Source organism: Mustela putorius, unplaced genomic scaffold (assembly GCF_011764305.1).
Source record: "Mustela putorius furo isolate JIRA1106 unplaced genomic scaffold, ASM1176430v1.1 tig00003858_pilon_pilon_pilon, whole genome shotgun sequence".
In the NCBI taxonomy this organism is placed as follows: Eukaryota; Metazoa; Chordata; class Mammalia; order Carnivora; family Mustelidae; genus Mustela; species Mustela putorius.
The window spans coordinates 1516408-1542688 of NW_025422010.1; the positions used below are offsets into that span (position 1 = coordinate 1516408).

A 26281-nucleotide genomic window follows, 5' to 3' on the forward strand; every position below is an offset into this window, starting at 1 on the left:
CAGAGAAATGGAAAAATGTTCCATGCTCCTGGATTGGAAGAATAAATATTGTGAAAATGTCTATGCTACCTAAAGCAATCTACACATTTAATGCAATTCCTATCAAAGTACCATCCATTTTCTTCAAAGAAATGGAACAAATAATCCTGAAATTTATATGGAACCAGAAAAGACCTCGAATAGCCAAAGGGATATTGAAAAAGAAAGCCAAAGTTGGTGGCATCACAATTCCGGACTTCAAGCTCTATTACAAAGCTGTCATCATCAAGACAGCATGGTACTGGCACAAAAACAGACACATAGATCAATGGAACAGAATAGAGAGCCCAGAAATAGATCCTCAACTCTATGGTCAACTAATCTTCGACAAAGCAGGAAAGAATGTCCAATGGGAAAAGGACAGCTTCTTCAATAAATGGTGTTGGGAAAATTGGACAGCCACATGCAGAAAAATGAAATTGGACCATTTACTTATACCACACACAAAAATAGATTCAAAGTGGATGAAGGACTTCAATTTGAGAAAGGAATCCATCAAAATCCTTGAGAACACAGGCAGCAACCTCTTCGATCTCAGCCGCAGCAACATCTTCCTAGGAACATCGCCAAAAGCAAGGGAAGCAAGGGCAAAAATGAACTATTGAGATTTTATCAAGATCAAAAGCTTTTGCACAGCAAAGGAAACAGTTAACAAAACCAAAAGACAACTGACAGAATGGGAGAAGATATTTGCAAACAACATATCAGATAAAGGGCTAGTGTCCCAAATCTATAAAGAACTTAGCAAACTCAACACCCAAAGAACAAAAAATCCAATCAAGAAATGGGCAGAAGACATGAACAGACATTTCTGCAAAGAAGACATCCAGATGGCCAACAGACACATGAAAAAGTGCTCCATATAACTTGGCATCAGGGAAATACAAATCAAAACCACAATGCGATATCACCTCACACCAGTCAGAATGGCTAAAATTAATAAGTCAGGAAATGACAGATGCTGGCTAGGATGCAGAGAAAGGGGAACCCTCCTACACTGTTGGTGGGAATGCAAGCTGGTGCAACCACTCTGGAAAACAGCATGGAGTTCCTCAAAATGTTGAAAATAGAACTACCCTATGATCCAGCAATTGCACTACTGGGTATTTACCCTAAAGATACAAACATAGTGATCCGAAGGGGCACGTGCACCCGAATGTTTATAGCAGCAATGTCCACAATAGCCAAACTATGGAAAGAACCTAGATGTCCATCAACAAATGAGTGGATAAAGAAGATGTGGTATATATACACAATGGAATACTATGCAGCCATCTAAAGAAATGAAATCTTGCCATTTGCGACTACTTGGATGGAACTAGAGGGTATCATGCTTAACGAAATAAGTCAAGCAGAGAAAGACAACTTTCATATGATCTCCCTGATATGAGGAAGTGGTGATGCAACATGGGGGCTTAAGTGGGTAGGAGAAGAATAAATGAAACAAGATGGGATTGGGAGGGAGACAAATCATAAGTGACTCTTTATCTCACAAAACAAACTGAGGGTTGCTAGGGGCAGGGGGTTGGGAGAAGAGGGGTGGGTTATAGACATTGGGGAGGGTATGTGCTATGGTGAGTGTTGCGAAGTGTGTAAACCTGGCAATTCACAGACCTGTACCCCTGGGGATAAAAATATATTATATGTTTATAAAATAATAATAATCATCATCATCATCATCAAATAAGAAATGGCTAAGGGGAGGTGAACCATGAGAGACTATGGACTCTGAAAAACAATCTGAGGGTTTCGAAGGGGCGGGGGTAGGCGGTTGGGGGAACCAGGTGGTGAGTATTAGGGAGGGCACGGATTGCATGGAGCACTGGGTGTGGTGCAAAAACAATGAATACTGTTACGCTGAAAAGAAATAAAAAATTTTTTTAAAAATATACATGGTGAAATACTCGTTGCCCTCAGTTCCTCAGTTCCCCTCCCCAGAGGCAACCAGTGTTATAGTTTTGTGCATATCCTTCCAGAGATATTCTTCATATATACAATCATTTTTTAATCTATGAGATGGATAGATAGAATCAAAAAAAATTTTTGCAGACTGTTTTCCACCACTGGTACTATATCTAGGGAAAATTTCTATGTCTGTGAATAGAGATCTACTACACCTTTTTGGTTTTGTATTTTTAATAAACTTTATTGAGAAGTACACAAGACAAAATATGTAGCTAGATGAAATATCGCAAATTGAACACACTCTGGTAACCAGCATCCAGGTCAAGATGTTATCTTTTTGTTTCCTTGCTTTCCAAACAGCTTTTGTTTCTTTTCCTTGTCTTATTATATTGGTCAGGGCCATTAGGGCAATGTTGAGTAGAAGACAGAGTAGGAGAAGAGACAACAGGCATCCTTGTCTTACTTCCAACTTAGAGGGAAAGCTTTGGATATTTTACCATTAAATAAATTATTTGCCGTCAGTGTTTTATAGATACTCTTTGCAAGACTAACAAATTCTCTTCTATTCCTAGTTTGCTACAATTGTTTATCATGAACAGGTTTTGAATTGTAGCAAGTGTTTTTTCCATTTCTACGGAAAAGATTATATTATTTTTCTCCTTTATTCTGTTAACACAGTGAATTGTTTTGAGTGTTAACTCAATCTTACATTCATGGAATAAACCCAGCTTATTGAGGGATATCCCAAATTCCTCTCCAAAGTGTCTGTATTAACTTGTATTCTCAGCAATATATGTCAGAATATGTGTTCCCTAACTTTTCAGCCAATAATTGATGTTTCAAGACTTTTTTAAAATCTGCCAAATAAGTGAAGAAGAAAGAGTATATCAATTCTTGTTTTACTTGGAAGTTCCCAGATACTGATGAGGTTGAACATCATTTCATATACTTAGTGACCATTTGTAGTTCCTCTTTTGTGAATTACCAATTCATATTCAATACCATACTTTTTCTGAATAATTTCCCTTGGCTGTCAGTGTATAGTTCTTTATACATGACACAAATTTCTTTTTTTAGCCTGACAAAATTTTAACTTGATTTCAGTCATATAAATTTTAAATTTTGAGATCAAATTTATCAACCTGCCTTTTCTTTTTTGTGTCTTGTCTATGAATATACTCCTTAACTCAAGATCATAAAGTATTCTGTTTTTATCTAATAACTTCATACTTTTTTATTTCACCTTTTTTTAATACACATGGAATTCATTTGTAGATGTGCCATGAAGTGTCTTATTGATTTTACAGTCAGTCACTATTCTTTTATTGACTAGTTTTGACTCCAAATGATTCTGAGCACATTTCAAAACTCAAGTCTGTATCAAAGGAACATGGCTTAATATGCCAAAATAAAAGGGTTGGGGTTTTTTGTTGTTGTTCGGTAAGTGGAATTGAGGGTGTTTTTGTGCCTTTTAAAAAATATTTTTCTTTAGGGGCACAGAGAGTTCTCAGTTGGTTGAGCAGTTAACTCTTGATTTCAGCTCAGGTCATGATCTCAGGGTCATGATATCTAGCCCTGTGGCAGGCTCCAGCACTCAGCAGGGAGTCTGCTTGAGGATTCTCTCTTCCCCTCTGACTACCCACCCCACTTTCCCTAAAACAAGTAAATCTTTTTTTAAAAAATTTCTTTACTGTTAAGATTGTATAACACTTAGAAATTTTCAAGTTTGACATTTGATAAATATTTTGTTGGCATTGCAGGAAAGTTAATATTAGTTTTGGTCAAGATTCTTAAGAGAGCTTGTGATAGAACTTTAGTTCAAAACTGAATATAGATCAAAAGCTTCTGGACAGCAAAGGAAACAATCAACAAAACAAAGAGGCAACCCACGGAATGGGAGAATATATTTACAAATGACAGTACAGACAAAAGGTTGATATCCAGGATCTATAAAGAACTCAAACTCAACACACACAAAACAGATAATCATATCAAAAAAAATGGGCAGAAGATATGAACAGACACTTCTCCAATGAAGACATACAAATGGCTATCAGACACATGAAAAAATGTTCATCATCACTAGCCATCAGAGAGATTCAAATTAAAACCACATTGAGATACCACCTGACACCAGTTAGAATGGCCAAAATTAGCAAGACAGGAAACAACATGTGTTGTAGAGGATGCAGAGAAAGGGGAACCCTCTTACACTGTTGGTGGGAATGCAAGTTGGTGCAGCCACTTTGGAAAACAGTGTGGAGATTCCTCAAGAAATTAAAAATAGAGCTTCCCTATGACCCTGCAATTGCACTCCTGGGTATTTACCCCAAAGATACAGATGTAGTGAAAAGAAGGGCCATCTGTACTCCTATGTTTATAGCAGCAATGGCCACGGTCACCAAACTGTGGAAAAAACCAAGATGCCCTTCAACGGATGAATGGATAAGGAAGATGCAGTCCATATACACTATGGAGTATTATGCCTCCATCAGAAAAGATGAATACCCAACTTTTGTAGCAACATGGACAGGACTGGAAGAGATTATGCTGAGTGAAATAAGTCAAGTAGAGAGAGTCAATTATCATATGGTTTCACTTATTTGTGGAGCATAATAAGGGGAGATGGAGAGAAGGGAGTTGAGGGAAATTGGAAGGGGAGGTGAACCATGAGATTATGGACTCTGAAAAACAACTTGAGGGTTTTGAAGGGGCAGGGGTGGGAGGTTGGGGGAACCAGGTGGTGGGTATTATGGAGGGCACAGATTGCATGGAGCACTGGGTGTGGTGCAAAAACAATGAATACTGTTACGCTGAAAAGAAAAAAATTTTTTAAAAACTGAATATAAGCAAATAAGTACCTTCTTAACTCAAGTAAGTAAAAATTCCAGGAGCACACAACCTTTAGTGATGGCTAGATCCAGGGTTCTGAATGAACCAGGTAGACAAGAGAGCTTCAAACTGTTAAACTGGCTTAGAACTGCAAAGAACGGAAGCAGGAACTTTTGGTTCCTTAAGCTGAAGACTCCTGGGACAGATTCCAGTTAGCCCAGTTTGGGTCTCATATCCATTCCTGACACATCAGTTGTTGTCCATGGCATAGAGAGTATTGGGCAGGCCCCAGGGCATGTGGACAGTTTGATGAGGCCCACCTAAGCCACACAGGATGGATTGCAACTGGGAAGAGGGGTTCTGCTACCAGAAGTAGGAGGTGGGGTGTGGGCATACAACCATGATTATCTACTCTACTTGTTTCTCCTTGGAAGAGGTGTTGTTTTTCTTAGATACATTTAGTCTTGACTATTTTTCAATCCACTGTGCTTTTTATACTAGGTACAGTCCATGAAACTGGGACTCACTTTGCAATCTTGGGTCTTCAAACATGTGTTACTGTATAGTGTTACTGTATAGTTTCGGGTACTGATAAATTTTATGGTGTTCCAAGCTTTTCGGGAAGTGGGAGGATACCCAGACAGTAAGCCAGACCTAATCCATAAAGGAAATTGGACTGCCGAGGCAGAATGTTTTGGTCCTCACCTGGATTTTTTCCAAATCTTCCGAGATCCCATCACTGGAGACCTCCCATGGCCTGGAATCATCTTTAGTGTCTCTACTCTCTCCTTATACTACTGGTGCACTGATCAGGTAACTAGGCATGGTACAGTTGAAGTGGCTGCTTTGGAGGCTGTGGTCCTCAGTGCATTCCAGGTTTTCCCAGTCTCTCCAACCAGAGGCAACAGTTGGTCTGTCTACACTCAGTGATCAGGGGTCCCTTCCAGTCCTGATTTATTGCCTAAAGAACTTGATAAGAAATTCTGTTTAAAAGGAATTTCAGGGCACCTGGATGGCTCAGTTGGTTGACTACCTTCAGCTCAGGTCATGATCCCATAGTCCTGGGATTGAGTCCTGCATCAGGTTCCCAGCTCCATGGGGAGTCTGCTTCTCCCTCTGACCTTCTCCTTTCTCATGCGCTCGCTCTCTCTCTCTCTCTCTCTGTCTCAAATAAATAAATAAATAATCTTTTTTAAAAAAAATTAGAGGAATTTCACAGCCCCTTCTATAATATATCAACTTTTTAATTTTTTTCTTCTTTACTATCATTATCTTAAAAAAATCTTTTTGGATATGAAATATGTCAGTTCTCCCCAACTGTGCCCATAAATTAATGCAACCAAACAGTTTTTCAGTTTGCTTTTTAAGGACTCAAAACTTATTCTAAAACTTATTTGGCTCACTGTCAATGGTAGATCATTAAATATATTATGAAATATTCATATGGTGCAAAGGCAATAAACAAATGAAAAGGAAGTACAGATACACACAATAAATTGGATGATCTTCAAGCTTGATGCCAAATAAAAGAAGCTAGATACAGATACCTAGGCATTGAATAAAAATGAATACATTTTTATAAAGTTTACCACAGGCAGTGCTAACTTATGTCATTTAGGAATACACAGTAAGTGGCAAACAAATAAGAAAGAAAATCATGAAAGTGATCATTTCTGGAGCAAGGGAAGGGGTTGAGATGAAAAGAATAAGTCACATGGCAAGCATTATTTATAAGTACCACAAGGTGGAAACAACCCAGATGTTCACTCATGAATGAGTGAACAGAATGTGCTTCTGTTCATTGGAATATTATTCAGACATAAAAAGAAATTATGTACTGACACATGTTATAACTTAGATGGATCTCAAAAACATTATCCTAAGTGGAAGGAGTGAGATACAAGCAATCATCTAATGTATGATTCCTTTTATACAAAATATCCAGAGTAGGCACATCCACAGACAGAAATCCAATTAGTACTTGCCAGGGGTTGGGAGAGGAAAAATGGAGGGAACAGCTTAATGGACATGGGTGTACTTCCAAGGTGATGAAAAAGTTTTGAAACTAGAGAGAAGTGTGATTGCATAAGCTTGGGAATTCACTGGGGGCTACTGAATTGTTTAAAATGGTTTGTTATATATTACATTAAGTTCACCTCAATTTAAAAAAAAAGGCCACAGAAAGGCTTCTGGGATACCTATAATGTTCCATCTGAATTTGGATGGTTGTTATAGTATATGCTCTTAATGTGCTACAGTGTGCTTTCATGTGTTACATAATGATTTTTTTTTAAAGATTTAAACATTTTATGGAAGAGTAAAATGCTACAAATTGCTAGCCTGAGTTTGAAACTGAAGAACAAAGGGGGAGAACTTGCCAAACCAGATTTTAAGCATCTACAAAGTAGCAGCAATAAAAACAGTTTGAAACATCCAAGAATAGATACATAGACTAGTGGGAAAAAATAAAGAGGTCAGGCAGATTCTTATACTTATAGAAATTCAATATGTATCCAACAGGCTTCAGAAATCAATGGGGGAGACACATACCCTTTGATGATGTTAGAAAACCAAGGAACTATTTGGAGTAACAATTCTTCACCCCCACCTAACACTTAGTACAAAGGTGGACTTTGGGTGGGTTAAAGACTTAAATGTGGAAAGAAAAGCTAGACATTTTTAAGGGAGGGTGACGGAATATTTTTGAGACAAAGTGGGGAGAGTACAAATGATATTGATTTGATCACATTACATATAAGTACTTTTTTAAAAAGTACTGTGGAAAAAGTTGACAGATGACAGATTAGAGATTATTAGAAATGTTTATTATGAACAAGAGACTAATAGCAAAGCCACAAGAAAAAGGAATCCAGTAGAGATGTGGGTAAAAGATCATGATAGGCAATTTATAAAGAAAGGAAATTCAGGCAAGCATAAAACCAGCATATAACCAGAGTTATGAGGGAAATGAAACTCAAAACCACAAGTAAACTGGCAAAAATTAGAAAGACTGATAATTCCAAGTGTTGGAGAGACTATGAATGTTTAAGAACCCTTGTGAACTCCTGATGGAAGTATAGACTGGTGCAATCTATTCTGGAAGGTAATCCAGCAGTATTTGATAAGAGTAATTATACTGTACTCTGAGCTAGCAGTGGTGCTCCTCAGAAGCTACCTAAAATATCTTCATGCAAGTTCATGAGGGATTATATATGAGGCATTGATCACCATGTGATCATTGACTGTGCTGGTTACTCCAACGTGGGTAGATGCAATGGCAGGAGGGGCATTAATACTGTGGAATACTATGCTGTCATAGGAGCTAGATGATACAAAACTGATAGGTCTTTAAAATGTAGTGAGTGGACAAACAAGAAACAATATGAGATCCAGAGCACTATATGTGGGTATTCTCTATAATGTAGCTCTGGGTTTTTTTAATTTGTATTCCTGTCCATTTATTATGTTTAATGGTGCTTCTTTACCTAGAAGATAAGAAAAATCTTTCTACATTTTACTTTTCAGTTTCTTCTACAACTTTAAAAGTTGCCTCTAACCTTCCTCATCTGACAGTGGGTAAACTAGATTTCCTAAACTACCTCCAAAAACAAAGTTTTCTAGTTTTATTGGGTAAAATATAACAAACATCTTTTTATAGTCATAGCAAAGCTCGTAAGAAGGAAGAAAATCCCTGGAGACTGAAAAACCAAGGAGAACTGAACTCAAGAGAGTTAAGCTGACAGATACACTGATGGTGCCCTGACAGTATTTACCAAGCCAGGATTTCCAAGGCTTAGATTTAACTGGCCAGGTGAGAACAGGAGAAAGGCCTTGAGTTCATGAGTAGTGTAGAGTGAAGGCTGTACCATCAGTGAAAAGGTAGACCAGGAAAATAGCTGCCCACCAGCAAAAAGAAACAAAATGTCCCAACCCGAGTCCCAGGAGAAGGAAAGAAGTCTCCCCTAAGGATTCACAAGGGCAGGCTGGCCTTCCTATACATTTCGGGTTTTCATTAAAATTTTAACTTAATTCCCTGTATTATCAGGAAAAGCCCATGGGAAGAAATGAACATAAACTCATCCAAAATTTGTTGCATACAAACCTGGCAAGAGTAATGGCAGATTTCCCCTGGAAGGATGCACCCTCAACCATGGTCTTGCAGCATTCCCATAAATAAATGCCTGCACAACATGAGCCCCTAAAACAAAATTAGAAAATACAGAAGAATCAAACCACCTTGAGCAAGAAACAGCAGAATTAGTACCCCAAATTTCAGAAAACTGAGGTATTAGATACCATAACTTTTTTAAAAGTGTGTATAAAGAAATAAAAGGGATGTCTGGGGACGCCTGGGTGGCTCAGTTGGTTGGACGACTGCCTTCGGCTCAGGTCATGATCCTGGAGTCCCGGGATCGAGTCCCGCATCGGGCTCCCAGCTTCAGGGGGAGTCTGCTTCTCTCTCTGACCTTCTCCTCGTTCATGCTCTCTCTCACTGTCTCTCTCTCTCAAGTAAATAAATAAAATCTTTAAAAAAAAAAAGGGGGGGGATGTCTGGATGGCTCAGTCAGTTAAGCATGTGCCTTTGGTTCAGATCATGATCCTAAGGTCCTGGGATCAAGTCCCACATTGGGCTCCTTGCTCAGTGGGAAGCCTGCTTCTCCCTCTCCCTGCCATTCTCTCTTTCTCTACATCTCTGAAAAATAAAATCTTTTTAAAAGTAAAGAAATAAAAATGGAACTGAAAACCTTAACACCTTTCTACCAAAAACAGTCAGATATGAAAACTCAAACTTCTAAAAGTGAAAAATATGCTCATTGAAATGTGAAAATTTGTAACTATTAAAATAGCATATTAAAGGGGCGCCTGGCTGGCTTGGTGAGAGGAGCACATGAGTCTTGATCTCCATCATGTGCTTGAACCCCACGTTGCGTATGTAGAGACTACTTAAATAAATAAATAAACTTTTTTAAAAAATAGCAGATTAAGCACAGCTGAAGGGAAGAAATGGTTATCTGAAAGCAAGAACTGAAGAAACTATTGAAAGCACAAAACTGGAAAGTGTGAAAGAGAAACAAAATGACACGGAAGAGAGAATCAGGATTAAAATATATTTCACTGGAGTTCCAAAACAAAAGGAGAGAGAAGCGATATTTTAAGAGAAAGTGGATGAGAATTTTTACAATTGCTGAAAGAGCAGGAAGCATCAGACTCCAGAATCACAATGAATCAAGCATAGATAATTTACAAATCCACACAAAGAAATGTAATAAAACCATAATGAAAGTCCAGAACATGGAAGACAAGGAGAATTTGAAGGGCACCTGAAGGGAAAGATTACTGATAAAAAGAAGACAGTTATACCAACAACAAACTTCTCAGCTTCAACAATGTAACCCAAAGGTAGAGGTGTAAAATTTTCAAAGTCCTTAAGGAAAATGTCACTTCTAAAATATATGCCCGGCTAAGGTATTATTCATGACCAAGGGCAAAATCAAGACATAACCTTCCCTAAAGAAGGACTGAAAGATGTACATAAAGAAAAAGGAAATACTCATGAGCAAGAAGGAATAGTTAGCAAAGATATTAATAGGTACATGAGCAAATGGGCTGAAGAATAAGAATTACAAATACAAGAAGTGAAAAACAGGGCAAAACTGAAATATTGTACCACTATTTGGAGTTAAATCTGTCTGTGGACTCTAAATTGTTCAGAAGGGTGGAGATGTTGATTTACTTTGGACTTGAAATTGTATCTATATGAAAATTTTAAGGGTCATTATTAGTAGTCGGGTGCCTAGGTGGCTCAGTCGGTTAAGTGTCCAACTCTTGATTTTACCTCAGGTCATGATCTCAGGGTCATGAGATCTAGCCCCGCATTCAGCTCCAAGCTCAGCATGAGTCTGCTTGAGATTCTCTCTCTCCCTCCCCTTTTTCCCCTCCCCCACCTCAACTAAATAAATAAATCTTTTAAAAAACACGGAAGTTCAATATATACCTTCAAACTTGTAAAGAAAATTTGAAATTAAGAAAAATTGTTAATTAAAAGAGAGGCAAACAAACTGATGAAAGGAAAATTGTTAACTTTGGCCCACTATCATTTTTAAATGATAATCCTTTCCTTGCCCCACTTTGTAATATATGACACTAAACAAAAGTACTTAGGGCTTTCTACATCGAATTTCTGCATTGCCTTTATAATCACCCTTCCCTCAGAAGGAGAGTCGAATTTCTGCCCCTGCCCTACTCCTTCACCCCCTCCCTTGAGAGACCCATTCTTACGTGCATGGGACTAAGCAAAGACCAGGAAGTGCAGCCTGGCTGCCCACCCCCACCTGCTCCACAGAAGCCCACATACATTGAGATGTTAGCAACAGGATGCCAGTGGACCTCCCAAGAAGCAGTACCTATTGGTTGAAGAGGACCACTTTGGGGTTCTTCCTCCCAGTTTGAAATAATGCATTTGGAAAATAGACAACCTAAAGAGGAAAATGACAGTCCTGCTTGTTAATTTCACCATGCTAGCATGAATCACTATTACCATGTCAGTTAATTCCTGTGCACTTTTTTCTCGGTGTAGAGTCACAGTGTATATGCTGCTGCTGTATCCTGTATGCCTCTTAGTTACCATCACACTGTGAGCATTTTTTCCATTATCCAAATGTTCTGCAGAAACATACTTTCAGTACATATATAATACTGCATTGTTGTGATTCACTGGACCATGTCTTTATGCACTTTCTTTCATGCTTCTCCACCTGCCAGCTGTACCATTCTGTTCGGCCTGAGTGCACACTGCTTCTTATGGCAGGAGCACCATGAAATGGGTCGTGAAACATCTCCTAGGAGATTTTGCACTTACAAGGTCTACACTAGTTCTAGTTCATTTCAATTTAGATGAATAAAGTTGCCCCCAGTTCTGAGAACCCTTTTGATGCTGGGGACCCAATTTTGCTTTAATGTCATGAGGGGCCTCTTCCTTCTACCTGGCAGGGGCAGTCTGTGGCCTCTAGAAGGGAGTCTCATCCTTGCCAGGGGACAGCTTGTAAGCACTGTGCCTCCATAATTGGTGTGCAGTGCTGACAATGAGGCCAAGGTCACGCGCACACCATTCCTGTCCCCTCAGGCAACTGTGCACTGAGCAAAACATGTTCATTGGTCACATGAGCCTCCTCTGGCCCTGGATGCCCTGGAGATGCCTGGATGATTGGGGTGAGCAGCTCAGCAAAAACCCACCAGAGGGCACATCCTGCCGCTGCAGCAGGTCACAATTGTCCTCTCTGCTACAATGAGGTAGCCCAGGCTTGAAACGCTTTGCTAGAGCCATCATCCCCTCTCTCACCCCTCTGTGTTTCCTTGGCAGATTTTTTTTAAAGATTTTATTTATTTATTTGACAGACAGAGATCACAAGTACGTAGAGAGGCAGGCAGAGGGAGAGAGAGAAAGGGAAGCAGGCTCCCTGCTGAGCGGAGAGCCTGACACGGGGCTCAATCCCAGGACCCTGGGATCATGACCTGAGCTGAAAGCAGAGGCTTTAACCCACTGAGCCACCCAGGCTTCCCTCCTTGGCAGATTTTTGTCCAGCAATGCCTGGCAGGGAAGAACATGTCTCATGTGAAAGGCGGCTGAATAAGCCGCTGCCCATGTTCAGCAAAGTGATGCCAGGAGTGATCAGCCGTGTCTTACTCCCAGGTAAATCCTTAATGCTGATGTGTTCAAGCTGATCGCCTTCTTTTTCCTGAAGAGACCTAGAGAGTATTTGGGGTCATCAGGCCCCCCACAGTGTGGGGATTGAGATGCCCCAATTGCCTTTAAGGGAGCTAAAGAGTTCCAATTAAGAGTGCAGCTGAGCAAAAGTCTGGCAGAAACCATGGTTGGAGGCGGCAAAAGAGAAATTCCATGAGAGAAGTTTGGATAGGGAAGAACCAACCAAGGCTCCATGCAGCCAGAGCTCAGTCCTGGCCAGGGTTTGGAGGCACAATCTACAGGAAGGCTCACTTGCTCCTCCTGAATCATGTGTATCGCCATGACACACACGTCTGTGTGGCAGGCACTGTACTGGGAATGTGATAGATGCTGTCAATACTGGCTCAGATCGTGAGGCTTTTGTAGCCTCAGTGAACAGATGAGGAATGTCAGAGGGGGAGCTCAATGTAAACCCCCAAAGTGGGTCTGACTCAGGTCCATGTTCTTCCCCATAAATGCTATCAAAACATCTTTGTTTCTCTTAATGAGCTACCATAACTCTGTGGATGTCTCTCATTCCCATTTCAACCTAGCTTTACTATCTGTACTGTCTCTCAGAGTATCTAGTTTGTTTATTCATTAAACCTACATGGAGTGCTTTTTCTGATAGGTGCAGCCACTGGGACAAAGCAGGTAGCTTCCATGGGAGTCTTCTGTGGCTAAGCTTTGACAAGGCCAGACAGAATGCAAAACACTAATTATTGCTAAGTAACATGTGTAGGAGACTTCTCTAAGTCTAATTCATCCTTCAGTCTGCCCCAAGATATGCCTCTTCTTCTTTTTTTTTTTTTTAAGATTTATTTATTTATTTGACAGCTCACAAGTAGGCAGAGAGGCAGGCAGAGAGAGGAAGGGAAGCAGGCTCCCTGCTGAGCAGGCTAAGCAGGCTCTCCACTGAGCAGAGAGCCTGAAGTGGGGCTAGATCCCAGGACTCTGGGATCAGGACCTGAGCTGAAGGCAGAGGCTTTAACCCACTGAGCCAACCAGGCGCCCCACCCCCCGCTTTTTTTTATTTAATCCTAATTCCCTTCCAGCTTTAACAGAGAGAAAGGTTTTGTTTCAACATTCCCAGATTTGGTCTTTGGCTGCCAGGTGACATTTTGGGGTCTCATAGGTAGTGCTTCCTCATAGGTTAGGAAATACACTATTGTGCTCTCTAGGACACCTAGAGTGCCCTGGGCTTTGAAAACCTGCTTCCCCACCCCACCCTACCCCACTTCCCAGCACAGATTTCCCTACTCACTGAGGAAGAAGACTCACAGAATCACATTTATCTTGGACTCTAGATAGAAAGCTGCTAAGGGAAGTAGAAAAAAGATGAGGGAATGGCCTCTCTCTCTCTAGCTAGAGTGGGCTTCAAGAACGCAGACTCTCTCCAGCCTTCTGACCAAGGAGTGAACAGAGTTGATGGAACACATTGGTGGGGAGCCCTTAGGGTGAGAAGAACCTGGAGTCACTTGTCTTTAGCCGTCAGAAATGGCCAGACTCACATATCCATTAGCACATGCCAGGTGTATAAAACCAGGGAGCCATTTATCATGGAAGTTTGGCACCTGTCCATGTTCCTGGAAGAGTATGGTTTTCCAATAACCCAAATGATCTTGGCCCTAGATTCTGAGTCTCTCCCCTGGCCAGAGCTGGGGGCCAGACACTGCCAGCTGCCAAGGTGTGATTCTCAAAATCTGGTTTTCCGTGTAGGCCACTATATTATTTGGAGTTCTTGGTAGAACATAATATGTACATTTTTAGCTCCTCTCCCTTCTGAGCAAGTGTTACCCTCAGGCCATCTGGTGGCAAGGTGGTTGCCAACAGCACCAGACTTCTATCCCACCAACTCAACAACACCCACCAAGTGTTTCCTTCCCCAATTGTTTCAGCAAAAATCCCAAATGAGTCTCAGTGAACTCACTTGAGTGATAAGGACCAGTTATTGCAGCCAAGGAGAAGGAATTTCCAGAATAGTCAGGCCTGGTTCCTGGGCCCTTCTTATACTACGCTGAGTGTCACAGAGGTTCTGTTACAAGGAGCGTGGGCAGATGTAAATGCATGCAGCTGCCCCTGAGTTTTTAGTCTTCCTCAAGATGTTTGGTAACCAGTGCTTAAACTGGAAAGCCATCCCCAGTCAAACAGCTCTACCCATAAACCAAGACAATCCCCTGCTTCTTCATCATCTAAGTTGCTTTGTCGTTTGGGGTTTTTTCTCAGATGGTAACTTTATATCCCTAATTTAAGCTCCTGAAGGACATCACATTCATTCCCTTTATATACCTTTGTCCAGAATTTCTTCCAAACACGCTGAAATAACACTCCTATGAAGACCAAGCAAGTAAGGTTTGGGGTGGCTCATGGATTAATAGGTGGATGAATAATACATCTGCCTTCCTGACACCTAGCGGCCATCCCTGAAAGTCTTGTCTAGGTCACATTAACGTTGGAGTCAAGCAGTCCATTAGTAGAAGTACTGTTTCATCTGGCTCCTAGGCACCTAATTCCCAGCCCCAAGATCCCAAGGAATGTAAGATCATGAACTGGAGCAGTCACGAGTAGATCAAAAATCTGACATACACATACACATAGAATAAATAATCTAATATTTGCTTCCCTTTTGCTTCCCTCAGATTTTAGAGCTCTAAGGCTGACACATTGGTGTGACTGCGACCTCTCTTACAGATAAAGTGGCATGTGGTGTTGTACCTTCATTATGTGAGAAGTACTGTGGCATCAGAACTGGGTGCAGCTCCATCACCTACCCAGTGCTGGTGGTAAAGCTGCTGCCCGAAGGTAAGGGAAGGACCCCCATGATCTGTTTTCCTATTGGAGCCTATGTGCCCTTGGTCTTTAAGTGGATGGTTAGGAGAAAAGGAGCCGCAGATGGCTTATCTACCAGGCAGTCCATCTTTCTTGGTAGAAATGTTGACTGTGAAGTAAGAGGGATATCAGTGATGTAAAGGGAGTCTCGCCTGCCCTGAGGGAAGGAGCCAGGCCTCCTCCCTCTTCATTTCTCACACACTCACACAAGGTGCACACACTCTTAGAGGTACAGCCTATGCCCACGATTTACGTTGTTCACTTCACCAGCTTAGCTTGTGCCTTCGCTCTTTCATTCCGCAGGAGGGCTGCACTCTGTGCTAGGCATGGTCCTAAGCCATGAGAACACAGACATGACAAGACCTAGTCCTGCTCTCACAGAGCTCAGGTCCAGTGGGGGGAACTAAAGAGACAGGCAGCTCAATGGCTTTCACTGCAGTGAGCCCATGAATTCATCTCAGCTGTCTCCTCAAATCCCAGAGAAAAGGCCAAACAAATAGTACCTTTTTTTTTTTAATCACACAGTAGCTCTGAAGAGTGATAGAAGCTCTAGAGATCAAAATTGAGATGTTTCCATAAAATTCCAATAGAGAGGTGAATCTGACTGAGGGTAATACTGACCATCCCCACAGTTCAGACAGAAAGTTGTCCATGTTCTGCAGCTAAATCTGTCCTTGAGTACCCAGGACTGTGAGTGAGGGTAGGCAGTGGGGTACTTGAAAGGAAGTAGCTGTAAGGACACCAGGCTTTGCCTGGTCAAGTAGCCCACTGAATACAGTGGGGGCCTTGCTATGGTAGGCCTCCAGCTCAGGCCCCAGTTACCCTCCAGCCTCAACCATCAATACATAGAAATCTCTCTGTGGAGCAAAGTCCCTGCAGTATGGCAGCCTTTCAAAAGGTGAAAATACTGGATTATTATGTTATACTTCACACTTCATGAGTGCTTGATCTCTGTTAGGCATTATGTTAATCTGTCCACTTAATTTATCTTAATCTTAATAACAGCCCTGTGTGGTAGATACCTTTATGCCCACTTCACAGATGAGGACACTGAGGCACAAGAAGTCACATCCCTTGCCTCCATTCCAAACCTTCTCTGGGCCTCTGAATTCTCATCTGGACAAGTAGAACAGCAGAGGTGTCCATCCCACAGGGCTGTAGAGAGGATTTTACAGGATAACGCCCAAGAAAATAGTCTGGCACAAAGTAACCACTCAAGAGCTAGCGACTCTCCTCATTACATAAAGACCCAGCAGGACACTAGTAAGTCCCATCACAAAGCAAGGATAAATATAACGCTTTAATCTGTCTTAGATGGAATGCCACTCCAAATAAAATTTGAATGTTTTGTAGTGTGTAGAAAAGTGCCTTAGGAGGCCTGAGGCATCTCCTGGCATGGCCAGAAAGCTGGAGGTCCAGGAAACGTCTCTTCTCTTCCAGGCATACAAGGCTTGATGCTGTCTGCACTTTGGGCCTCTCTCATGTCCTCCCTGACTTCTATTTTCAACTGTGCCAGCGCCCTGTTCACAATGGGCATCTATAACCAGATTCGGCCTACAGCCACTGAAAAGGAGCTCATGGTAACAGGAAGGTGAAGGACTCCTCTAATCACACTAGTTACTGCCTGTTAATGAAAACAATGCCCACCAGAATTATGTGAAAAATGTAGGCTATCATACTGTATATAGATAGAATTATCTTGTTTAAATACAATATGGTTGTACTATCTTCCTGCAGTTCTGCAATGAAGATGTATTTTTTTTTAATCACAAAGAAACGTGTTTCCATTTGGGGAAAAAAAACAAGTAATAATCACAATGATTAAAAAAAATGCTAGCATAGTTTAATGTACCCCCCAAAATAGTCCTTGGGGGGAAATTTACATAATCTTCTTGTCTCATTTAGTCCTCCTGACAACCTTTAAAGGTAGGTTTCACTGTTTTTATTCTCACTGTACCAATGAGGGGGAAGTGGCTCAGAGAAGAACTGGTCTAACTGAGATCACATAGTATAAGGAGGAGAACATGTCCATGTCAAGGCCATGCTGTTAACCACATGGCACCACGCTAGCATAAGGTGGTGAATGCATATGCATAAAACATGGTTCCTGTCTTTATTCCATAAGGTTTCACATTGGCTGCCCGCAGACCACATCTGGCACGCACACATTTAACTTGGCCTACCTTGTGTCTGAAACACTTCTTTTATCTCGTATCAAGATGCATAGTGTTCATTTATTTAATCTGTCTAACCCCTGCATTTGAGCTTGTTTTTACATGTGATTAGCACTCCATAGTTTAAAATCACTTTTCTGAGAAATTTTAAGAAACAGAACCAGTTTTACTTAAATTGTTACAACATGGAGGAAAAAACGAAGACTTAAATTCATTTTATGAAACTCAAGAAATGGATGTGGCCAAACCTAACAAAGATGGCACCAAAAATTGCAACTAATGTCACTTTTATATATCAGTGCAAAAATTGTAAATAAGATATTAGACACACATCTAACAATATATTAGAAGAATGTTAAAAGAATGCTATCTCATTACCAACGGGGACTTTCTTCCAGAAACAGAAGATCATTCAATATTGGGAAATGGATAATATAATTCACCATATTAATAGATCAAAAGAGTAAAATCATGTGTATCTATTCCCAGATGATGAAAAAGTATTTGGTAAAATAGGTAACTTTCAACATGGTAAAACATGTCTAGATCACCCTAAAAGCCAGCATCATGCCTAATGAAGGTGCTAGAAAGGAAGAGGCAAGAATGCCCTCCCTTACCACTATGTTTATATTAATAATATATATAAGAAGATCAACAGATGAAGTTAGCTGACTAAGACTGTTTTTTAATTTTATTTATTTATTTGACAGACAGGGATCACAAGTAGGCAGAGAGGCAGGCAGAGAGTGGGGAAGCAGGCTCCCTGCTGAGCAGAGAGCCCGATACAGGGCTCAATCCCAGGACCTTGGGACCATGACCCGAGCCGAAGGCAGAGGCTTTAGCCCACTGGGCCACCCAGGTGCCCCCTGACTAGGATTTAAAATAAGCATGACTAACATGTATAAGAAAACAGAGGGGGAAGTGTACAAAACAGATGAAAAACTTGAGAATTTTGCCAGATAACTAAAACTTACAAAAATGAAACAGTTTTTCTAGAATTGAAAAGTAAATAATCTGAAATTAAGAACTCAATGGATGGGTTAACAACTAGATTGGATATAGCAGATGACATGTTAATGGAGTGGCACTGATGGAATGACAATATCAAAACCAAAACGCACACACAGAAAGAATATATATGTGGAATGCAATCAGAAAAATAATATATATGTATCACTGTGATCAAAGAAAGAGAGGAACAATTTGGGTAGAAGCAATTTTGAAAAGATAATGGCAAAGAATTTTCCAAAACTGTTGGATAGTTATTCAGAGATTCAAGAATTTTCACAAATTATGAGTAGGATAAATACAAAGGAAATGGACTACATTATGGTGAAACTGCTGAAAATTGAAGATAAAGAGAAAACCTGTAGAGCAGCCAGAGGAAAATAAATCACACTACCTTCAGGAGAGGACCAATGACACTAATAGCAGAATTTCCAACAGAAACTATAAAAGCCAAAAAACAATGGAATTACACTTTCAAGTGCTAGGGGGAATACTGCCAACATAGAATCCAATACCCATCAAAAAATATTCTCTAAAATGAAGATGGAGTAACATATTTTCAGATAAACACAAGTTGTGAGAATTTATTACATTAGATTTTCAGTATAAGAAATACCGAAGGGAGTTCTTTCAGCTGAAGGAAAATAATCCAGATAAAAGAATTGAACTTCAGAGAAGAATGAAGAGCACCAGAAAGAGCAAATATCTGGGAAATATAAACGGATATAAGCTGTTGAAAATATCAAAAAGGAAAAATGTCTGTGGGATTTATAACATGTGGAAGCAAAATATACTAACAAGAGTAGCAGAGAAAATAAGCAGAGGCAAAATGGAACTTTAATTTCAGATGTGGTAAAACACAAAACTTATACCAGACTATAATATAGCAAGGGTGCCTGTAATCTCATCTCTAGAATGAGCAAAAAAGAATTTCTCAAGAATTTTTAGCTGACAACTTGCTTAAAGAAAAATATGGAATAACTCATAAACTATTTGATTAGCCCCCAAGAAATTAAAAGGATAAAATATAAAAGAACATAAAAGATAAGTCAACTAAAATAATAATAATAATAGGATGGCACATATAAACCCAACTGTATCAGTAATTTCATGAATAGTAAGTAGACTAAACACCTGAGTTAAAATGTTGAGATTATCGGACTATCAAAAAAAAAAAACAAAAACTATATCCTCCTTAGAAGAGACATCTTTTCTCCAGTTTTGTTGAGATATAATTGACATATAATATTAAGTTTAAGGTGTATAACATAATACTTTGATATATGTATACATTGTGTAATGATCACCACAAGTTTAGTTAATATGCATCACCACGCATAGTTACAGACTTTTTTCTTGTAATAAGAATTTTTTAAATTGACCATCTTAGCAACTTCCAAATATACAATACAGTGTTGCTAACTATAATTACCATTCTGTACATTATATCCCCAGAAGTTATTTTTCTTAACATTGGAAGCTTGTACCTTTTAACCTCCTTTATTCATTTCTTCAATTCCCTCTTGGTAGCCTCCAATCTGCTGTCTGTTTCTAGGAGTTTGTTTGTTTAGATTCTACATGCAAGTGAGATCAGACAGTATTTGTCTTCCTCTGTCTAATTGATTTTACTTAGCATAACGCCCTCCATGGATAGCAAGGTCCATCCATGTTGTTACAAATGGCAAGGTTTCTTTCTTTTTTGTGCTTGAATAGTATTCCACGGTAAATACATATCACAGTTTATTTATCCAGACATCCATCAGTGGACACTTAAATTGTTTCCATGGCTTGGCTATTAAAAATAATGCTGGAGTAAACCTGGGGCTACAGATATCTTTTCATAACAGTGATTTTGTTTCCTTTGCATATATACTCAAAAGTAATTTTGCTATATTATATGGTAATTCTATTTTTAAATTTTGAGGAACTTCTATACCGTTTTGCATAATGACTGCAACAATTTACATTCCCATCAACAGTATATCCTGTTCCTCTACATCCTCCTTAGTACTCAATATTTGTTATCTCTTGCCTTTTGGGTAATAGCTATCAAATATGAGATGACAGCCCACTGTGGTTTTCATTTGCATTTCTCTGACAATTAGTAACATTGAGCACTATCTCATGTACCTAGGGGCCAACTGAATAACTTCTTCGGAAAAATGTCTATTCAGATCTTTGCCCAGTTTTTAATTGGATTACTTGGTATTTTGTTTTGTTTTGTTTTGCTCGTAAGTTGCATATGAGTTCCTTATATATTTTAGATATTAACCCCTCATCAGATATGTGGTTTGCAAATATTTTCTCCCATTCTGTGGTTGCCTTTTCATTTTGTTGTCTCTGTTGCACAGAAACTTTTTAGTTTGATGTAGTCCCACTTGTTTATTTTTGCTTTTGTTGCTTGGGATTTTTGAGTCATACCCAAAAACTCATTACCAAGACCCACGTCAAAGAGCTTATTCCCTACATTTTCTTCTAAGAGTTTTATAATTTCAGATTTCATATTTAAGTCTTCAATCCATTTTGAATTAATTTTTCTAAGTAGTGTAAAGTAAGAGTCTAGTTTCATTCTTTTTCTTGTGAATATCCTATTTTCCCAGAACCATTTATTAAAGAGACTGTTTTTTCTTCATTGGGTATTCTTGGCTCTCTTGTCTGATATTAGTTGACTATGTATGCATAGGTTTATTTCTGGGCTTTACAATTCTTTTCTATTGGTTTATGCATCTGTTTTTATGCCAGTGCCATACTGTTTTGATTACTATAGCTTTGTGATATAGTTTGAAATCAAGAAGTGTGATACCTCCAGCTTTGTTTTTCTTCCTCAGGATTTCTTTGGCTACTCGGAGTCTTTTGTCATTCCAAACAATTTTTAAGATTATTTTTTCTAAGTCTGTAAAAAATGCCATTGGAATCTTGATAAGGAGTGCATTGAATCCATAGATGGCTTTGGGTAATATAGACATTTTCATAATATTGATTTGTCTAGTCCATGAACACAAGATATCCTTCTGTCTATTTGTTTCTTTTTCAATTTCTTTCAACAATGTTACAGTTTTCAGTGTAGAAATCTTACACCTACTTCTTTAAATTTATTCCTAAGTATTTTATTGTTTTTGATGCTATTGTAAATGGAATTATTTTCTTTATTTCTTTTTCAGGTGACTCACTGTTAGTGTATAGAAATACTACTGATTTTGTACACTACTGTATGTTGATTTTGTATCCTGAAATTTCATTGGAAAGAGACATTTTTAAAATAAGATTGAGAAAAGCTTACAGAAAACATGGTAAAATACATACCATGCCAATAGAAACATAGAGGCAGAAATTTTAAACAATATATTAGCAGATCCAACAACATAGAAAAAGAAAAATACACCTTGACCATCTGGAGCTTATTCCAGAAGTGAAAGAATAGATTTATTTTTATTCAAAAATCAATCAATGTACTTGACCACATTAACTGAAAACAGAAGAAAATCATATAGTCACCACAACTGATGAATTTAGAATTTAGAAAGTCTAATACCTATTTATTTTTTTAAATCTTAGAAAATTTAAAAGATTTTCTTTACACTGGCTTTTAAATATATATATATATTTAAGTATATATATAAATATATATATTTATTTATATATATTTAAAAGCTTAGATGTATCATACTTAATGCTTACATTTTCCCTGAGATTGGGAATTAGACACATATGTCCACTATAACCACTTTTATTCAACGTTGTGCTGGAGATGCTATTCTGCACTAAAGGTACGAAAAGGAGACAAATGTCATGAGGATAGAAATAAAATTATCATAAAAGACTTTGTAGACAAACTGTTAAAATTTAAAAGTGAATTTAACAAAACTGTTACAAGGTAGAAGTACAAGAATCAATCATATTTTACATATTATCATTTATAATGTCATTGAACTATATCAGATACTTAGGAATAAATCTCACAAAAATGAGAAAATTCCTGAAAATTACAAAGCATTGTTGAGAGAAATTAGTGAGACCTAAGTATATAAAGGAATATACCATAAATATATAAAGGAATATATACCTAAGTATATAGGTAAGTATATACTTAGGAAAGTATATATCCTAAGTATATAAAGGAATATACTATATCGATCAGTTAGAAGTTTCAGTATTGACAAGATATTCTCTCTATGTTATTCTATATATTCAGAGTAATCCCTGTCAGAATTGCAGTAGCTTTTTGTGTGTGTGTAAAAATTGACAAACCAGTTCTAAAATTAAGAGAGAAAATGCAAAGAGCAAAGAATAGTCAAGGTGGGGTCGGGGGAGAAGGAAAAGGAAAGAAAGAACAGAAAAGAAAAGAAAAGAAAAGAAAAGCCAAAGCAATTTTTCAAGATGAACAAAGCTGGAGGATTTGTTAAGCGATACCAATATCTATTGTGAAGTGATACTAATTAGATAGTATGGTTTTGGTACAAATATAGACAAATCAAAGAAACAAAGTACAGAATACAGAAGGCCCACAGGTATATAGTCACCTGATTTATGGTAAAGATTTCAGGATAATGTAGTAGGGAAAGTGATGGGGAGAAGGATTTTCAATAAATGGTCCTGGGTTATTTGGCTATTCATGGAAAAAAGAATGTTAACTCTTACCTCACAGCATACACAAAATCTGTATCTGTTGTATATCAGATTGTGAAAGATAAAATAATAAAGCCTTATTAAGGATTTATTTATTTATCTATTTATTTGAGAAAGAGAGAGCACATGTGAGTGGGGGAGGGGCAGAGGGAAAGAATCTCAAGGAGACTCCCCACCAAACAGGGAGCCAGATGTGGGTTTAGATCCCACAACCCTGAGATCATGACCTGAGCCAAAATCAAGAGTCAGCTACTTAAACTACTGAGCCAGCCAGATGCCCCAAACAATAAAGTCTTTATAATTAAAAAAAGTGGTCAACATGACAGTGGATTGCCAATCACACATCATTTGTATCAGCTGCACCTTTCTTAATATGGCTTAAATAAATTTTTTATTCATCTAGAATTATAGTCACATATCAGAATTAAACTTAATATGGCTTAAATAAATTTTTATTAAATTTATTTTAATGTTTCTTTTTTAAATTAATTTATTTTTTAAATGTCCCTTTTTTAAATTAATTTATTTTTTAATTTAAATTTAATTAACATATGATGTATTATTGGTTTCAGAGGCAGAGGTCAGTGATTCAAAAGACTTATATAACACTCAGTGCCTATTGTATTATATTATATCATGTGCCCTCCTTAATGTCCATCACCCATTTCCCCATCTTCCCACCTCCCTCCCTTCAGCAGCCATCAACTTGTTTCCCATGATTAAGTCTCTTATGGTTTGTCTCCTTCTCTGGTTTTGTCTTGTTTTATTTTTTTCTCTTTTCCGCCATGATCCTCTCTTTTGCTTCTTAAATTCCACATATCGCTTTTCTGCCCATGGACGCCGCTGAGTAAGCATCGTTAAAGTCTCCCCTCCCACCGCCATCATGTCTAAGTCAGAGTCTCCCAAAGAGCCTGAACAGCTGCGGAAGCTTTTTATCGGAGGTCTGAGCTTTGAAACAACCGATGAGAGTCTGAGGAGCCATTTTGAGCAATGGGGAACACTTACGGACTGTGTGGTAATGAGAGATCCAAACACCAAGAGCTCCAGAGGCTTTGGGTTTGTCACATATGCCCCTGTGGAGGAGGTGGATGCAGCCATGAATGCAAGGCCACACAAGGTGGATGGAAGAGTTGTGGAACCAAAGAGGGCTGTCCCAAGAGAAGATTCTCAAAGACCTGGTGCCCCCCTAACTGTGAAAAAGATTTTTGTTGGTGGCATTAAAGAAGACACTGAAGAACATCATCTAAGAGATTATTTCGAACAGTATGGGAAAATCGAAGTGATTGAGATCATGACTGACCGAGGCAGTGGCAAAAAGAGGGATTTTGCTTTTGTAACATTTGATGACCATAATTCTGTAGACAAGATTGTCATTCAAAAATACCATACTGTGAATGGCCACAACTGTGAAGTAAGGAAAGCGCTCTCTAAGCAAGAGATGGCTAGTGCTTCATCCAGCCAAAGAGGTCGAAGTGGTTCTGGAAACTTTGGTGGTGGTCGTGGAGGTGGTTTGGGTGGGAATGACAACTTTGGTCGCGGAGGAAACTTCAGTGGTCGAGGTGGCTTTGGTGGCAGTTGAGGTGGTGGTGGATATGGTGGCAGTGGGGATGGCTATAACAGATTTGGTAATAATGGAAGCAACTTTGGAGGTGGCAGAAGCTATAATGATTTTGGCAATTACAACAATCAATCCTCAAATTTTGGACCCATGAAAGGAGGCAATTTGGGAGGCAGAAGCTCTGGCCCTTATGGTGGTGGAGGCCAATACTTCGCCAAACCATGAAACCAAGGTGGCTATGGTGGTTCCAGCAGCAGCAGCAGCTATGGCAGTGGCAGGAGGTTTTAATTACTGCCAGGAAACAAAGCTTAGCAGGAGAGGAGAGCCAGAGAAGTGACAGGGAAACTACAGGTTACAACAGATTTGTGAACTCAGCCAAGCACAGTGGTGGCAGGGCCTAGCTGCTACAAAGAAGACATGTTTTAGACAATACTCATGTGTATGGGCAAAAAAAACTTGAGGACTGTATTTGTGACTAATTGTATAACAGGTTATTTTAGTTTCTGTTCTGTGGAAAGTGTAAAGCATTCCAACAAAGGGTTTTAATGTAGATTTTTTTTTTGCACCCATGCTGTTAATTGCTTAATGTAATAGTCTGATCATGACGCTGAATAAATGTGTCTTTTTAAAAAAAAATTCCACCTATTAATGAGATCATATGATAACTGTCATTCTCTGATTGACTTACTTCACTTAACATAATACCCTTTACCATCCATGTTGTTGCAAATGGCAAGATTTCATTTTTTGTGGCTGACTAATATTCCATTGTATATATACCATATGACTTATATATGTATATGTACATGTATATGTACCATATCACCTTTATCCCTGAAATGTCCCTTTTTGTCTCTAATAATAGTACTTGTCTTGAGGCTTATTTTGTTAATAATATATCCCACCCTGGCTTTCCTATGTTTAGTGTTTGTAACATCTTTTACTTTTAACCTTTAAATATACTTAAAGTGAGTCCCTTGTAGACCACATCATAGTTGGATCTTGATTTTTTTCTCTGACCATCTCTGCCTTTTCATTTAAGAGTTAAATTCATCTGTATTAATATCATCAATGTGATTGGAAACGGTTTTTAATATTTGATTTTAATTTCTTTTGGTTGCTCTCAGCATCATAATAGGCATGATTAACTTATCTTTTTTCTATTTAGAGTTAGTACTGTATTATTCTATGTAAAACATAAATGCCTTAGAATAGTATATTTTCTCCTTCCATCTTTTGTGTTATAGCTGTCATGTATTTTATACCTATGTGCATATAAACCCCATAATACAGTGATAACAATATAATTTTTGCTGTAAGAAGATATGTAGCATTTTATATTTACCATATATTTTATCTTTTTGGTGCTCATTATTGCAACTTTTAGGTTCAAGTTTCCAATATGTGTCATTTCTCTTCACTCTGAAGAATTTTCTTCAGCATGTCTTATAATTCAGGTCTGCTGGTAGGTTCTCTGTCTTTGGTTATTCAAAAATGTTTTTATTTTGTCTTTATTTTTTGAAGGATACTTTTTCTGGGTATAGAATTTGGGGTTGACACTATTTTCTCCTACCACCAGGGTCTTAT

At 38.7% G+C, this 26281-nt stretch overlaps 2 pseudogenes; both read left to right on the forward strand.

Annotated features, from left to right (window-relative positions):
* Nucleotides 1-26281, forward strand: part of LOC101673900 — a 45489-nt pseudogene that overhangs the window by 12425 nt on the left and 6783 nt on the right.
* Nucleotides 23983-24997, forward strand: LOC101677527 (annotated as a pseudogene).